Here is a 16,747-nt window from a genome sequence, read left to right as displayed (position 1 = left end):
GTGTTACACGTGTGTTAGACATACGTGATACATGCCATACGTTTAACGTGTGTGGATCCAACGTACGTTTTTCATATGAATTACAGACGTAAAACAATTATATTGCTTAAAGTTAAATGACTTACAGACGTAAAACAATTATATTGCCTAAAATTAAATGACTTACAGACGTAAAATAATTATAATACTTAAAATTAAATGACTTGATATAATTTTGATTTTTCAGTTCATTCTTGATATACCTCATCTTGCTGCTTCAACCACTTCAATTGGCTTCTCATCAACTTCAGAGAATCTTTGGAAACATTCATTTTGCATTTCCAGCCACTTGTTAATCTAAATTTGAGTTAGAGAAAAAAGACAGTTTCGAGATCAAAAATGAACTTAATTTCTTTAAATGATTACATTTAGATTTTATTGTTGTCATTCTTCTGTGCTTTAATAGTTTCTGAAAAAGAAAAAGAATTTGACATTAATTTTTATTTTATGATAAAGTTAAATTTAAAATGCCTCGATTGCTTTTTTTATTCAACAATTCAACAATCTTGTTAAAAAATACCAGGATCAATTTAGATTTTATTGCAAATACAACATGAAGAAAGCTTACAGTTGTTAATAATTTTGTCTTTTATTTGCAAGCTCTCAGAGAGAGAGAGAGAGAGAGAGAGAGAGAGAGAGAGAGAGAGAGAGAGAGAGAGGGGGGGGAAGGGGAAGTAGAAAGTCAATCACAAGTATTAATTTCACAGAATAAATTTTGACCTCTAGTATATTCATCCTGATTTCTGTCCAACTCTAACTTCTTTCTTTTGAATGTTTTCCCATGACAATGCTTGTTTGAACTTCTTTCTTAAATATTAATCCAGACTTAAGTACATACAGCCATTAGAGTTTTTAAATACAACATGATAAAAAATATAATTTATACATGTAAGCGGAAAACAATATATACAGGAAAATATTTTTGTTAATGCCAATAAGCTTGAATCATTTGTGAAATGATTTTCTAAAGTACACTTACACATAGTTTTATATAGGGAGGGGGGCATCTCCTTGATAATTTATTTTTTATATGTAAATTTTAAAAATATCTTTTCTGCAACAAACAAAATAGAGGAGGGGGGGGGGGGGGCTGGATACATGCCTGTATTAATCCTTTTCCGAATTGAATTTCCTTAAACTGTCACTAAATTAGCAACCACATTACAACTGTCTTTAACTCGAGAAGAACTTTTGGATCCTGGATCATTCATTACAAAATCTTCAGGATACATCTAAACAGATCTTTGAAACTTCTGTATTATATTTATTTGCTACAAAATGTAATAAATGCATTGGATAAATAGATATATCAAAATGAGTTGCATTTTCAGAACATTTGTATTAATATTATAACATAAACCAAATTATTTTATACTTACTTACAAAGAAATACAAAATAATGTAGATGTCATTTAACAAATTAATTATCCTGAACACCCGGTGTCTTCTACTTTTTTATGAAGTACGTCACAACATGGCGATTTTAGCTCATAATGAAACAGTATATATCACCAAAAAAGTTGTATATATCTTAAGCACAACGGATGCTTGGCTAAAATATTCTAATTTTTCTTATGTTATCTGAATAATTGGTCATCCGTCGTGCTTACTTCATTTAAATCTATAGAGGTAAAGTTATGAAAGTCAATACATAATGTAACCGTGTAAGTATTCTGATCAGGGCAATGTCTGCCTCATTTCTGATATGGATTACCTTTGACAAATATTTAGTTCATTAAATTAATATTATCTTAACAAAACCAATGGAAATGATTTTAAAGAATGATGTATTTTTTTTAATATTTTTTTTTCAGTTTTTTTTTCAAATGACCAAAGAATATTTTTCCTTGCCTTTAAAATCTAGAAGTATCTAATAAACATATTAAACGATTTCCGACCCTCTGCAAAGTTCGATAACTCTAAATTATGCAGATTTCTTTTATTTATGATACATGTACCGTTAATCTCTTTTATATAAAAAAATTTCGTCTTGTAATATTTTTATTACACATTACTATTCATCGAACTGCTTGGCTTAATAGTTCCACGGACACCTTCTGCACAAAGATAGTAGAGTTGGAGCCATCAATGCACCGGTACAACCATTTTTTTCTAATTTTGAACTCAACTTGCATATTTATTCCATTAAATCCATCGTGACCAAAATTGCAATAACTTTGTAAAATGCATGAACCATCAAATAATTTCTATTTATTTTATTTCATTTTTAAAGTTTGAAAGATAAAAAACATTTTAATGATGAAATAAATACTTTGAGGCTGGGAATCGGAGAACCTTAAAATCAGCTTGCATCAAGTCTCCTATAAATACTATCTTTCGCTAGCTGACAATCCATAATGTTGGATCTCCACTCCAATTCTAAAGATAATTCAATTTATACTTATAGATAACTAAAAAAAACGTGGGACTGGTGTTGAGATATCTGTCACATACAACACACTGTCAAATTGTTTTGAACTGACTTTTTTGGTCGATGGATATATAATGTCAATGTGCCTCCATAGACAGAGGAGTTCTAAGTAAAGACTAGATCTTTTTTTTCTAAAAACAAATCTCATAAATGTTAGTTACCCTATTATGAGACAAAGTTACAACATCAATATGCAAGATTTAACCTTTTTCTCCAGAAATGCTTGTAGAGAAGACACCAATGAGCCCCTCTCATATTTTTGCAGATTTGATAATAATCGCAGTGCCATAGCTGTTCTGAATAATTAAAAAAATGCATTGTTCTGCTCTTATTTGTAATTTGTCTACAAAACAACATATAGAGCCTAATATTTATTGCTTTTTAACTTTTTATAACTTTTGATAACAGTTTTTGGCAGAAACAAGCCAGTTTAAGAAATGTTTACATTGTGATTCTTAAATGTTCAAAATGGCTGCGCATCCTCCTAAAACTAGTGACATACAAACAAGCATGGCATCAACTAAACTGACGTAATTTGAACTTTAACTTTTACTAGCGTTTACTAGAGTTTAACTCACCTGGCAGGTAGGATTGGTACTCTTTCAAAGTGGCGTCGAATGGCAGAGGAGAGGAATTTAAGTGTTAAAAATTGCGCGTTTTATTGTTAATCTAAATGATTTCGGATCATCCCATGCAATTACAGAATTATATTATTCTTGAATATCTAAGTAAAGCATATCCAATAAATGACGTTGGCAATTTCAAATCCTTGTTTTATGAGATATCTTGACAATTAATGGGACTTGATTTGAGCTCAAATGTATTTTAATTTTCATTTTTTAATGTCACAAATGGTCAATATGGATGTTTTTAATGCTTTGTCAAATATCAAGTAACAAATAAGTTTTCTTTGTTTTGTAAACAAAGCTCGATTCCTGTTATCGTTTACACAAGTGATGTGCTGGTATAAGTTTAATCGAATGTTCATTTTTGTTGTTGATAAAATTATTTATGAACACATTGAATCAATTTATTTTGTAAAAGAAATGGTAATTTCTTTACTTTCCATTATTTGTAAACAATTACAAGACTCCAGCCTTGTTTACAGCGACTTCTTTTTGCTGTATCGTGCTTTTAAGATGACTTAAAACATTCAAAGTTTGTTGAATTATTCAAAAAACGCAAGTTAACTATTTCACTTAAAAAAATTAAAAATAACATTTTCATCTGAAATCGCGTCTAGGTCACTTAAGGTGGTATGGGATATCTGTCGATATTAATGTCGATAAAAGTACATTATAATCACAAACTTTCACCGGTTTAGATCTTATAAATTTTACAATATTTGACCGAAAAATACATTTTAAATTTTTTTTGGAAAGGTAAAAATTATAAAAGCCCCAACGGGATTCAAACTCATGACTTCGTAATAAACGCTCTAACCCAAAAGAACTACGCTGTCAATTTTGTGAAAGAAAATACTTATTGAGATATATTCGATTTTATTGTTTATTTTGATCGGAAGTACGTCACATTATGGAGGTGTCCAATACCACCGTAAATAACGAGCTGTGTATAAAAAAAAACGAACTGATTTTTATGAAAATTTAGATAATCATTTCGTAAACAGTATTTGGTACAAAAAAATACAATGCACCAATCTAATTATATACTACAGAAATCTTTTGCTTACTTTTTTTACCCGATTTAAAGAAAGAAAACAAAGGAATCAGGTGCTGCTATGATAAACTCGGATGCGTATTTCTGTTTTTCACATTATTTTATGCAAATGAGGTGTTCCTTGCTTTAACTGTGGAATCATTCGATTTCGTGGTGGCTCAATTTTATTCGTGGTTACCTCTTATCCACGAATTAACATCCCCCACGGAATTAATGAATTAGGGTTATAACGTCATACTCAGTATTTCCTTTTGTCGGTATAAGAGAATACACGAAAGTACGTCCCAACGAACCTGTAAATTTAAGCAATCCACAAAAATTGTCCCCCACGAAATTAAAAGATTCCACAGTATTTACACATATGACATAACTGATGTTCAGACCCGAGTTTCAAATAAAATCGCCAAAAGTGTGCTTTGCGAATCTAAGTGATTTTGCTCGCACTGTATATATTCTTCCCCAATACATTTTAACCCGGAGTGTATTCGCCCAGATCGTGTAAAAATAATTTCGCAAAAGAGATAATTTTATAAAATCAGTTTTAATCAAAATAATAAGAATTATGAGCGTGGTTTCAGCTGTGATACGAAATTCAACAATCTTATCAACCTACCAGACTATCACTCGGGATTATGATGAAATTCAGACATCATGATTTAAGAAATGATCAAAACCCACATTAAAAATCTAAAGTACCTACATAATTTATTCGAATTTCTCAAACATGTATCTTGGGATATATCCATATCAAATTTTACCCAGTTGGATGGTCCATCGGTATAATGGTATAATAAAAGCCAGGACCGTTGCTAATAATAGAACCGATTGCAGCGAATGGTGCTTTTTTTCGTTCATTAAGAACATAAGCCTCAGCCTGAAGTAAATAATATCCATGCATGGTTCTAGAGTACATAGTAAATTTAATAATAATAGGCTTTGGACCCCCTTCCCGGGAAAAAACCTAGATTCGCGCATAAATCGCTTTACCATAACCATATTTTCACACAAAAGGTATGAACTATTCAAACGTATCAGGCGGGAATAAACACATTGCGAGCAAATTCACATACATCCGGGAAACACACTACATTCTTTCTTGTCAAGTTTTTTTATTCTCTGTAAAGTGAATTTAAATATATACATTTTCTACTGTAATCTTGAATCCTAAATTCTAATAATTTCAAAAATAAAATGAGCGACACAAAATGGGAGTGTCACATAGCAAACCGAAAACCGGTATTGCCTGCGTTACGTAGTAAAAAATAGCATGTGCTGCAATGTACATGAAAACATAGTGACTTTAAAATGTTGTTTTAAAGTGTAGAAATCGAAAATAATATAAATGTAAGTAATAAGGATTTAATAATGATTTATTTGAATATTATGAGGTGATAATGTCAGTCGGAGCGTAGTCAAATCTATTAAAAAGCACTTCGGGCTTTATTGGATTTGACAACGTCCCGACCAAAATTATGTCCAAGCAATACTAAATGAATGATTCCTTAAAAAATCATTTAGCTGGAGTTAACTCCAGCTAAATGATTTTTTAAAATCCTATTTTAAAATAGGATTTATTTGTTTGGAAGGGCGTGTACAAATGATCTTTATTTAGTAACTTAGATACTAAATCTTGAACCTCGAATCCCGTACATAAATGTATTTCGAATGCCGTGTTTCGAATCTCGAATCTTGAATAATTCCTCTGTATTTATTCATATTGTACTGTCAAAATACATGTAAACTGCACTTCTTAACGTATTATATAATCAAAAGAAATAAATAAATACAATAAAAATCTTTATTTTTACGAAGTTTGTAATTGTATAGTTTTATGAGTCTTTTTTCACAGTTTAATTTTATTGTATTTTTGTACAAAACACAGCATTTATAAAAGAATTACGTATATTTTTGAAAAACTCTAATATTCTTATTTAAAAGATGAAAAAAAATGTAGATGCTTTAAGGTTTTCCGTTTCCAACAGAAAATATAAATGTATTTTCATAAAATATAGAGTCTATATCCGCAGTGTTCTATTCATATCCAAGCGTCCGCCGTCACTTCTGATCGCCACTGGATGAAAACACAAAAAACACCCTATGATCAAATGTATGAAAAACTAATGGACGGTTGAATGGAATTTGAAGAAGTTTAGGGAGAAATAGAAAGAGCAACTATCCCGAAAGCCAATCTTATGGTGCATTCAAACGGAAGACCTCTCGTTGCTCGCAAAGAGATCGCATCTAGTTATCTTTATATTCTTTACGCTACATACTATAAGGAAGTACAAATGACATATACTGAAGACAACATTTACACTTAATTCCCGTATAAAATGTACAATTTCCGAAATATCATGAGTTTTGAAATAAAATTAATACTAACATTACAACTTCTCATTCTTGAAGTCCATTAGGAATAAAAGCATGATTGTTTTTAATTTAAATTGAAACAAAAAAGAACTAAAACATGGATTTTTACTTTGTAAACGTGTTGGAGAAACTCGACAAGGACCGGTTAACATCATTCACCTCTACCTCCAGCACGGACTGGTTCCGGTAAATGCCCATGCGCAGGGCGGTGACTAAAAGTGAAGGTACATGAAAACGTGTAATAAAACACAATGAAGAAGTTATCATTTATTGCTCCAGGAAGATGAACGCTTAAAATAAACAAAAAAATTATGGAAACAAGTTCTAAAAATTGAAATGAGTCAATGTATATTTTAAGAATGCGATGAATAATGCCTATAAATAGTTAGCGGATAACAATAGGCCGTCAACTTATCTGATGTCCATGGATGAAATACAAAATGATGGCTGATCATTTACATTCTTTGCTATTTTGTGCTGCCAATAGAGCGTTAATTACCCTGTTTGGGGTGTTGCTAAAACGCGGAACGGAAAACGGAACGGAAAGCGGAACGAAATGGAATACGGAAAATTTAATGTAATGTTATTTACTCGATATATGTGTTAAACAAGCTATAAACAATATATTTAATGTTATTTTTTAATATTGTTAAAACTGATATTCATATTTTAAAACTATTATTCATATTCAATTTTATTTATTTAGAAAATGTATGATTTTTACCTAATTTAAAGTAGATGTGCATAATTTGATCACTTGTCCTAGTTTATCAAACTAAACAACATATCTAGCGGTCTATTCCGATGAAATTGAAGGACTGTGCATTCATGTAGGTAAACGTAAAGCAACTGTTATACCTAAAATACTAGGACTTAGTAATCTTAAACGGTAGAAGATGTAGACAACGAACGGCGATATCAGAAGAATGAATGGAGACTTTGCAGGACATCTAGAGTGTTAGTGACCCAATAAAATGATTCTGTTTTCGATCAAATGATCTTTAAAATAGTGAGACGAAAGGGTTAGCAAACAGATGTTACAGCAAACCTTCTTGACAATGATGGTGGATGTTGTTCGTCGGTCCCGTTTTAATCTCAATATCTATTAATGATTTTGTTTAAATTTTATTGATCAGTAAAAATTCAAAGTTTGAAATTTTTTAAAACAAGATTAAAATCCCAAGCAGGGTTCGAAGTCATGAAAAACACAAGCAAACTTAAAAAGTTATTTCAATAGTTTATATTTAATCGCAATGTGTGTACATTTCATTTTTACGTTTCGTACTTCGTTAAGCTAATTGAATGCAATGATATACAAAGTAGTTGATAGACGATCGTAAGAATGATATCAAATAATTAATTAAGCATTAAACGTCATAGTTTTTTCCGTTTCGCTTTCCGTTCCGCGTTTAAGCAACAACCCCTTTTTTGTTATTATGAAAATAGAAAAGAACAACTATTCTTAAAGTCTATCTTATGGTGCATTTAAACAAAAGACCTCTTGTTGCTCGCAAATAGATCGCATCTAGTTATCTTGATATTCTTTACGTAACATAGGCAAGTACAAATAACATACTGAAGACAAAATTTAATTTACACTTAATTCCCGTATAAAAAGTACAATTTCCGAAATATCATGAGTTCTGAAATTAAATTAATTGCCTGACGTCATGACGTCAGACATATCTAAGGTTTAAAAGTTGCATTCTCCGATACAGTGCAGACAATGGGACAAACAATATCATGATATTTCACAAAAAAAGATTAACTGATGCATGTTTAAGATGTCAGCATTTACATTCACAATTGATGAAAAAGTTATATGGCATGTAATAACAACAGCGTGCAAGAGTTTTCAAGTAAAGGGGACGTTCGCCATGCAGTGCACGTGTGTAATCCTGATTTAAAAATAGATCAGCATTCCACTATATTTGAACGGTGAAAAAGGGGAAAGGGGGTCATCGCAACAAGTTGTAACTAAATGTCTATTACGGTACGATGTAAGTGGTAATTGATGTTGGATTTTCATTATTACAAGAGAGTCATCAGTTTGAATTAAAACAAATATATATTTTTACAGCTGGAATGTTTACTGGCGGAACTAAATCGCCGATGCGGGGTGTGACCCGATTTTCGTTCAGTTGGGCGATTTCATTAATCTTGAAAAGTGATCATAACTCGCGTGTCTTACTAAATGTACGTTACTACATTTAACAATTACTAGTCAAGTGTGATTCTTAATTCGTTAGATTTCTTCCAAAACCGATCCAAAGTATAATATACAAGTATGTACCTGTTACAAAACAAATGTCAAAAAATTCATCTGACCCCCCTCCCCATGGATCTCTGCCAGTGGATGAGTTCATTCGTTGCGTGAACGGTAATCGCAGGATTTCGCGCCATAATGTCTTATTGATAGTTAGTTGACGAGTCCGTTGGAATCATGCGATACCCCAGAGCACACCATGTGTTTACGTCAAAGGCACGTGAGGTGGGCTGCTTCCCCCTCCCCACTTTTTTGGCAGCTGGCACTTTTCTTAACTTTATATGGTAAATGGAAATATCATGGATTTGCCTCCATCCCCTCCACTTTTGTAGGAGCATGCAATAAATGAAACTGCAAATAAGGAATTCTAATTGAATTGAAGTTACATTTAGGGTTTTATTTCATGAATTTGAGAATTTGAGAAATCACCCCTTTTAATTAATTGCTTGTCAAGATGATTTTGATGAAGCTGCCTACACACATTCAAAAACAATACGTGTTTGTACACCCTTTCATATTTCATAAAAATGCCTTTCAGTTGATTTTGCATCTTAATATAACAAATACAATTTTAAAAAAAACGACTATTTACTCTCCAGCTTTCAAGCTTACATGCACTTACATGATATGTGTACATTCCTAAAAAATTGAATTAATTAAATAAATGAATTTCACTTACATGATATATATGTACATGTTCTAGATCGAAGAAAAAACTGGCATTTCGTTAAATTTGCACGTTCCGGTTATAAATTTATGATCAGCAGCGAAAATTAGAATGCATTTCTAATTTGATAGCCTAATTGATACATGCATGCTTCCATTGGATACTTTTGTTTAGTCAGGCAAGGTTTTTGGAAAGCTATTACTTGTACTAACATTATTGAAGTGAAAGAACACTCGGACAATCCACGCAAAGAAGTTTACTGAAATAAATACGCGTGTATTGATTTCGGTTCCAAATTCCAAAATCACAGGTAAAAGCATAATTGTTTGTAATTCAAATTGAAACAAAAAAGGACTAAAACATGGAATTTTTACTTTGTAAACGTGTTGGAGAAACTCGACATGGACCGGATAACGTCATTCACGTCTACCTCCAGCACAGACTTGTTCCGGTAAATGCCAATGCGCAGACCGGTGACTGAAAGTGAAGGTACATGAAAACGTGTAATAAAACACAATAAAAAAGTTATCATTTATTGCTTCAAGAAACTGAACGCTGAAAATAAACAAATCGTATGGAAACAAGTTCTAAAAATTAAAATGAGTCAATGTATATTTTAAGAATGCGATGAATAATGCCTATAAATAGTTAGCGGGTAACAATAGGCCGTCAACTTATCTGATGTCCATGGATGAAATACAATGATGGCTGTTCATTTACATTCTTTGCTATTTTGTGCTGCCAATAGATCGTTAATTACCCTTTTTTGGCTGTTGCTAAAACGCGGAACGGAAAATGGAACGACAAGAGGAACGGAATGGAATACGGAAAATTTTATGTAATGTTATTTACTTGATAGATGTGTTAAACAAGCTATACACGATATATTCAACGTAATTTTTTAATATTGTTAAAACTGTCATTCATATACAATGATTTTCTCTTAATTAAAATACGTGTGCATAATTTGACCACTAATCCCAGTTTATCAAACTAAACAATATATCCAGCGCTCTATTCGGAGTAAGTTGAAGGACTGTGCAATCAGGTAGGTATATGTAAACGTAAAGCAACTGTTATACCTAAAATACTAGGAATTAATATTCTCGCATTATCACCGGTGTGAGATCGGTTTGTCCGGTGTGAGACAGCAGTGTGAGATTTTTCTGTCTTACACTGTGTATTACTACGCTGTTTTAAAACGTAAAGAAACGTTGTCTGCTGTAGGGAAATGCAAATTAGTGCAATGAGATTATCCATTAAGTAATTGTGTTGCATAATTAATTACAATTTTTCATATTTGAATTGAAAAAAACTGTCGTATGCCTTCATTTAACTTGCACTATTTGAAGCACGCGGAGGGATAAACCGAAAGTAATCTTTTGAACGCATAACAGAAAGTTGTCAAACATCATTTTTTTAAGCTAATATAATGCGAGAAAAATAATCATTCATTATATGCTCGTGTGGGATAGTGAAATTCCACCTCGGGGCCAAGATTCACGGTCTAGGACTCTTGTCCCCTCGGTGGAATTTAACTATCCCGCACTCGTAATAATGAATGATTCTATTAATCTTAAACGGTAGAAGATGTAGACAACGAAAGGCGATATCAAAAGAATGAAAGGAGAATTTGCAGAACATCTAGAGTGTTAGTGACCCAATAAAATGATTCTGTTTTTGATTAAATGATCTTTAAAATAGTGAGACGAAAAGGTTAGCAAACAGATGTTACAGCAAACCTTCTTGACAATGATGATGGATGTTCTTCGTAGGTCATGTTTTTATCTCAATATCTATTAATGATTTTTTTAAAATAGCATGGATCAGTAAAAATTCAATGTTTGAATTTTTTAAAACAAGTTTCAAATCGAAAGCAATTTAAGGTTCGAAGTCTTGAAAAACACAACCAAATTATAAAGTTATTTTAATAGCTTATATTCAATTGCAATGTGTGTACATTTCATTTTTACGTTTCGTACTTAGTTAAGCAAATTGAATGCAATGATATACAATGTAGTTGATAGACGATCGTAAGAATGATATCAAATAATTAAGCATTAAACATCATAGTTTTTCTGTTTTCCGTTCCGTTTCGCTTTCCGTTCCGCGTTTTAGCAACAACCCCTTTTTTGTTATTATGAGATTGCATGATAGGAATGTACAAGGTACAACAGGGAGACCATGACAATATAAGTTTCAATTTATCTTCGAATTATCAAATAACAGGTTACTAATGACTTCATTTCTATTTGTTCAGACCTCACCATTGGGACATTATTTGAATGACAAAAATGTTTTAAAGGGTTGAGATAAACTAGAGGAAACCTGAGCTTGTAATGTACTTTAGTGAATAAAGATCTATTTACGCTTTTACGCTTTTTAATTCATTGGATATCGATAAAATTTGAAAATATTTATGATAATCTAAGGCATGTTTGAAAATATGAGGGAAAAGAAGTAGCTATGATTTTACACATTGAAACACCTCCCTGGAACCTCTTTTATATTTGCAGATTTGGAGGCTGGTTTATTGACATTTGTAATAAAAGTCTTTTACTTTTAAACCAAGAAAAAATACTTGTCTTTTCATTGATTAGATATAGCACTCTAGCTGTTGCACGAATTAATGATTGATGAATCTTATATTGATCATGTGAGATTCTTTGTATTTCCCCAACATTCTCCACGAGAGAATTTTGGCGTCTGATCATGACAAATACTCGATCGAAAGCGCACTGAAGCATATTGTCTAAAAACCTGCTGGCAAAAAAAACCACAACAAATCATATAAATTATCCTTTAAAATTGAATATAAACTGAACAAATGCTGTTTCCCTATTCTGCCGTAGTTGGATAAAATTATTGTTATATTTCTGTCGCTTCTATAGATCTTTTGTTTTGCCTCGGACTAGAATGTCTCGACGTCACTGGATGGATCGCGTCACGTGGTTGCCTTATAAATTTTTTTACACGACAAGCGTCAACATTTATACGGCAACATGGCAGATGTAACGTTTTTTGAACTGATTTTTTACACAAACGTTCAACCATACCTTTAATTTTATATTTATTTATATTTATATTTTATGCCTCAAAATATTTAGAGTGACCACCCTTTGCCCATGACGTAATATTATGATCAAACAAAAGCATCCATGTTTGCACAATCGGACAATCGACTGACGAGGAAGGTTGAAAATTAGAGAATTAAACTATGAATTTAATTGTTATATGTTATATTCTGTTTGTTTACATATCAAACTGTAGGTCCTCGACAAAACAAAACACTTATTAGGTTTGTTACTGACTGTTTACAGAAATTCCGCCTCGCCTTCTATGGACTTTACCGACCCCACAAATTTCTGTAAACAGTCAGTAACAAATCTAATAAGTAGTATTGGCACAAAGACGTTTCAGTTTGAGACCGGAAGTTTATTTATAAAGGCACAAAAGTATAAATTGATTAACTAGCCCTCTCATCCAGATTTTTGATGAATAAGTACGCAAAAAACGATGCTTTATTGAATATATTGATTTCTTTGCAGATGTAATTTCTTGAATGTTCCGTTTGAAAAAACGCATCATTTAGATTTTTTCTTTGTTCTCATGTTTTTCGTTTTACTGCTTTCTGTCAGCTAATATGCAGGTAAAAAAAAAATGCCCATTATCAAAACTGGCATGAATTCATAAAAGAGCGTTATATTTATTTATCGTTCTTCTTTGTGTGGTACCCTGGCATATTTACCAATCGAAAAGTTACAATATTTTTTTGCTTGTCCATTAAGTCATCAATTACTATATATATATCAGGCTTGGGGCGAATTACATTGTAAAGAAATGCATTGCATTAACATTACTTCATGAATTTGGGCATTAAATTACCATTACCATTACTTTATTTTCTTGAAGTAATGCATTACATTAGCATTACTTGAGTAAAGTAATGCATTACCATTACCATTACTTTGTGAAAAGTAAAAAATATGCCTTAGAAAAGTAAAGCTAAATAAAGAGTTTTTGCAAATGTTTCAAATATAAAACACTCTTTAACATCTCTACAGGTTCATGTTCAGTATCGGGTTCAAATTTTATGACTTAAACATTGTATAAGATTCATTCTTTATTTGTTCAATATATAATCATAATTATTGTATAACGTTGTGGTTATTAAAAGCTACATAGAGATGTTAACCCAGATTACACAAATCTTTAAAATTGTTGACATTTAATTGTATTAACTTTAATATGAACAAAGGGGTTTTTACAGTAATATTTCCTAATATATTTTGGTTGGATTTCTTAATACTGAGGACACTTAAAGACAAAAGATTGCTCTTGCACTTTATGATCATCAAAGTTTCAAATGGTCCATCTTTCAAATGCATCCTGTCAGGTTTGAAAAAATTCCCAGCTTTACTAAATAAACGTTCTGCAGGAACAGTTGAAGCTGGGACTGAAAGATTGTTTGGCAATCTTTATGTTAGGATATATTAAGTGGAATAATAGAAAAAATACATTAATATTGTATTTTCTATCAGTCCAAATTAATATTTTTAATATACAACAGAGAAAGAGACAGAGAGGGAGAGAGAGAGATTTATAATTTTTAAATGGGTTATAATATTGGAAGTGATTTTGATTTCATCATGGATGGACTGTGCATTCATGTTGTTTTTCAAGGTGCATGTCTGTCCATTATTCTATAGGAAAATAGCAAAGGAAAGGGGATTGGGGTGTTTAGCACTTCTTAAAACAATAGATTGTTTCTAAGATTATCCTGGGGGCATAGTGTTGTTGAAGTACAAACTAATTGGAGTAAATTTTTAAAATGGTTTCTAAGTCTTAATAACAACACTCTTAAAAGGGTTATTAAATTGTGTTTTATATTTTTTAATATTTAACAATTTAAGAATTAATTTTTAAATCTCTTTTTAATTACATGTTATTCATGTACAACTAAAACATTTTTTTCTCAAGAATTATTTTTCTCTTCTTTAAAATAATTTTAATTTATACAATTTCAGTTATTCATTTATTCATCACATTGTTTTAAAGTGAACATGCATAAATAAGCATAGTAATGCAAAGTAATGCCATGTAATGCCAGCATTCCACTAGATTTTGGAAAGTAATGCATTACATTACCATTACATGTAATGCTAAATTTGTGGCATTACACATTACTAGCATTACTTTGAAAACATGTAATGCATTGCAATGCATTACCATTACATTTAGCCTTACCCCAAGCCTGATATATATATATACATTTTGCCGGGTTATTTGGATATCAAATCCGGGTACGTATGCACCCCCTATCTGACATTTTCTATTCAAATGCGTTTCTACAAATTTCTGCGTATAAAAAATCACAAGTTCAGGTTAAGGTAATAACAGAGTTCATTAGAGCATTAAAAGGGCCCGTAATCTAATATGTCGTGATAATCTTAGGTTGAGTTTGTGTCAGCCTGAAAATGTCGCATCAGAATTTGTTGTTGGGTTTTTATGGAAGTAGTGATGGTCCAAGCATTGAGTCAAACTATGAACAGACAGATGCTATTCGCAAAACGGGGGAATTGTTTCAACAACAATATCTACTGTTCCGTTGAAATTTGTGTTAGGTAAAAGTAAGGATACTGTACACCAGAGCAAAAAAAAAGTATATATATATATATATATATATATATATATATATATATATATATATATATATATATATATATATATATATAGCATACTCTACAGTCACAGCCACTAAAACTAAAAAATAATGTATTCAAAAAATGGAGAAAAAAAGCTATACAGTTGAAAACTAAAAAGGGAATTTTTTTTCAGATATGTTGCAGAAATATTTTAATAATCTTGCACAGAAAGGATTGCCATACCACTAAACCAATGGATCGTGTACTGACTCTACGGAGATATTCGTAAATTGTAGTTAAAGTACGTTACAACGTGTGACAATTTTTATCAGTTTCTCCAAACAAACACTCCGTTTTCTTAATTAAGTCTATGCTGTCTGTTACAGATATTGTTTTGTGATTTAAGGGGAACATTCAGAAAATGGGGATTTTTAGAGTACTATATACATGTACATATATAGCCTTACCTAGATTTCAGTCGGTTTAGCCGGGTTGATTGAAAATCAAATCCGGGTACGTATGCACCCCATGTCTGTCATTTTCTATTCAAATACGTTTCTACAAATTTCTGCGTATAAAATATCACAAGTTCAGGTTAAGGAAATAACAGAGTTCATTAGAGCATTAAAAGGGCCCGTAATCTAATATGTCGTGATAATCTTAGGTTGGTATGAGTTTGTGTCAGCCTGAAAAAGTCGCATCAGAATTTGTTGTGTCACCATGCGCTACTTAATGGACAAACCTTGAGCCCAGAGGAAAACTTAAGTGGCTTCATGGATTCCTCAGTATCCTCAGTGCCGACCTCACGGTCTCTTAGGTTTCATCAGTAGCCTTAGTGAAAATCGCAGGTCTCAGGACCACTCAGCGTTTTCTTAGTACCTTCGGTGTCGACCTCAGGGTCTTTCAGTGTTTCCTCAGTATCCCCAGCCGACCGGGAGGGGGGGGGGGTCACTCAGGGTTTTTGTTTTTTTTTGGTTTTTGTTTTTGTTTTTGTTTTTGTTTTATTAAAGTAGTGATGGGCCAAGCATTGAGTCAAACTATGAACAGACAGATGCTACTCGCAAAACGGGGGATCGATTCAACAACAATACCTACTGTTCTGTTGAAATTTGTGTTAGGTAAAAGTAAGGATACTGTACACCAGAGCCTTGTAAAAAACGAAATTTCTTTTTAATATAATGATACTTTGCTCGAAAACATATCGTAAAAATTAAGATTGAGGTCTCGGGCTAATATGGAAAAGGATATGTATTATTCTCTATGCATCAGTAATCACCACTTTTTACACGTTTGTCATAAAAATTTACGTTTTTATGGAAGATTTGGACTTAAGTTAAATATATTTTTTTCTAATGGAAATAAATAACAGAGTATCAAGATGGGAGGAAAAATTTCAGTTCACCTGATGATATCTAATTCTACTTTATATTTAGTAAAATACAATATTATTATACGAGGGTCAATCAAAAAATACGAAGACAATGTGGCTGTTTATCATATATTTTTCATGAAAGTCATACTTAACAGATTAATCTGTGCACCAACACTAATGTTATCGATATGCGAAGTTTTAGTCAATTTGATGAAACGGTATTTTTTGTTATCCCTTTTTAAAAACAACATGTTTTGTCACCACGGCGCACGGTAAC

The 16,747-nt window shown here is 31.8% G+C and overlaps 1 long non-coding RNA gene across 1 annotated transcript; it reads right to left on the bottom strand.

The window, feature by feature from the left end:
• Positions 1-5,995: 5,995 nt before the first annotated feature.
• On the bottom strand, positions 5,996-15,698 carry LOC117691396 (uncharacterized). The gene is made up of 4 exons (XR_004603160.2): positions 15,566-15,698; positions 9,828-9,930; positions 6,630-6,732; positions 5,996-6,221 (listed from the first exon to the last, which is right to left on the bottom strand). It is a non-coding gene; the product is annotated as an uncharacterized lncRNA (long non-coding RNA).
• Positions 15,699-16,747: the final 1,049 nt, after the last annotated feature.

Source organism: Magallana gigas, chromosome 9, assembly GCF_963853765.1.
Source record: "Magallana gigas chromosome 9, xbMagGiga1.1, whole genome shotgun sequence".
Taxonomy (NCBI): domain Eukaryota; kingdom Metazoa; phylum Mollusca; class Bivalvia; order Ostreida; family Ostreidae; genus Magallana; species Magallana gigas.
Note: the sequence above shows the minus strand (reverse complement) of the source record. Positions and strands in the feature narration are given on the sequence as shown.